This window comes from Microtus ochrogaster, linkage group LG5 (genome assembly GCF_000317375.1).
Source record: "Microtus ochrogaster isolate Prairie Vole_2 linkage group LG5, MicOch1.0, whole genome shotgun sequence".
Classification (NCBI taxonomy): Eukaryota; Metazoa; Chordata; class Mammalia; order Rodentia; family Cricetidae; genus Microtus; species Microtus ochrogaster.
In genome coordinates, this window is record NC_022031.1 from 8,535,308 (window position 1) to 8,537,548 (window position 2,241).

Here is a 2,241-nt window from a genome sequence, read left to right on the forward strand (position 1 = left end):
GTGATCTGATAAGACACAGGTGGTTACTAATAATTTTTTGTTAGAAATTAGTATGGCCACACCTGCTTGTTTCTTAGGTCCATTTGCTTGATAAGCCTTTTCCCAGCCCTTTACTCTGAGTCCAGAGTCAGGATCAATCCTCACTTTCAAACTGGGATCTTCACGCTGAAGGTGGTCCAAGGCATGATCCAAATCTGGTTGCTTAGCCACTGATGGCGATTCTATGGTGCAGAAGAAAACAGGTTCTGGGATCTCCACCCCCGCCAACAGCAGACTCTCTACTTCATTGTTTTTCCCGTGCTTCTTTTCTCCCCTTCCCCATCGACGGGCTGCAGCTAAGGCGCTGGACTTAGAAGAGACTATGGTGTCTCCAGTGGCAGTTTGTTTAAGACCAACTGTCAAAGCAATGTTACCCGCAGTCAAGGAAGGGATCTCTACATGCTGGTCAGCAAATGGCAAAAGCAGACGACTCATTCTCTCTGTGCAGTTTCTGTTGATGTTATGGATGGCCAGCTGGGGCTTCAGTGTGCCCGAGTAAATGCGCAGGAAAACCAGGGGTCCTCGCTGCTTGTCGTGCAGTACTTTAAATGCCAGTGCACACATGTCACCCTTATACCACTGCAGAAAGCCATACTCGCGCTCCTCAGGTGACGGCAAGTACATAGTGACGGCATCCAGCAAGGGCTGCACACCCTTGTTCTTCAAGGCACTCCCACACAGCATAGGCACTGCGGCCTGAGCCAGCGTCAGTCTGTGTATTGCGGTCTGTAGCTTTTCAGCTGGTACCAAATCAAAATTGTCACTAAATTCTCCTAAAACAAAGTCAGCAAATTCATCATCCAAATGCGCAACTTGTTCAATTAAGGAGTTCCTTGCTTCAATAGTCTCTTTCAGCAATTCCGGATCTCTTGTTTCCAAGAGGGGTTTTCTCTCAAAGTCTTTTCCATCACCAGAGTTAGAATTCCAGAGAAGTTTTTCTTTGTTTACTACATCCACCACTCCTTGGAAAGTTCTGGCTTCACCAATCGGCAGCTGTAGAATCAGAGGCTTTGCCTTTAACTTCTCCCTGATGCTTTCGACGGCATAGTTAAAACTTGCTCCAGTTTTGTCCATCTTGTTTAAAAAACAGATCCGGGGTATCTTATGTTTGTCAGCTTGCTTCCACACGGTGAGAGTCTGGGCCTCTACACCCGCGGAGGCATCAAACACTGCCACTGCACCATCCAACACTCTCAAGCAGCGTTCAACCTCCAAGGTAAAGTCCACGTGACCTGGTGTGTCAATCAAATTGACTCTGTACCCTTTCCAGTCAAATGTCACAGCTGCTGACTGGATGGTAATGCCTCTTTCTCGCTCTTGAGCCATGAAATCTGTCACCGTGTCTCCATCATCGACATCTCCCAATGATCTTGTGTATCCAGAATAGTACAGAATTCGTTCTGTGGTAGTAGTTTTGCCTGCATCAATATGAGCCATACTTCCAATATTACGGATTTTCGCCACTGGAAAGCTAATGATGGAGTGAAGGGATTTGACATCATTTCCTATTACACCTCCTGGGGAGCTGTAGTTTCTTCGAAGAGGCACCCGAGTCTTTGATCTTTTTAAAATTGCCTTTATTTTACAGTAGCACATGGTATTAAGAGGTATACTGAATACTTTCCGATTATTCACTGCAAACATCCTCCAGCTGGTAAATATTGTGACCCTCTAATATCTTACCCTGCAGAAGGAACGTACAGACCCGCTCTTAGATTTCTTCTTAATGGAGAATGAATTCTACCTCCAAATTCTCTAGTTTGTTCAGCACTAGCCATTGCAATTCTCTTAACCATAGCTTTGGTTACTCTAGATCCATCTGATGTAGGTTGGTCTTCTTTCTATGTGTTGCTTTCATTGGTTATTTAATAAAGAAAACTGCTTGGCCTGATAGGTCAGAACATAGGTAGGCAGGGAAGATAGAACAGAATCGTGGGAGAAAGAAAGCGGAGTCAGATGCCGTGATTCTTCGACCTGAGACGGATGTAGGCTAGAATCTTTCCTGGTAAGCCATCACTTCGAGGTGCGACACAGATTATTAGAAATGGGTTAATCAAGATGTGAGAGTTAGCCAATAAGAGGCTAGAACTAACAGGCCAGGCAGTGTTTAAAATAATACAGTTTCCGTGTAATTATTTCGGGTAAAGCTAGCTGGATGGCGGGAAGTAGCCTGCCTCTTCACTGCATCCATCCACCATTAAC

The 2,241-nt window shown here is 45.2% G+C and overlaps 1 pseudogene; it reads right to left on the minus strand.

The window, feature by feature from the left end:
• LOC101993554 overlaps window positions 1-1,743 on the minus strand; it is a 103,768-nt pseudogene extending 102,025 nt beyond the window's left edge.
• Between the last annotated feature and the right edge of the window lie 498 nt (window positions 1,744-2,241).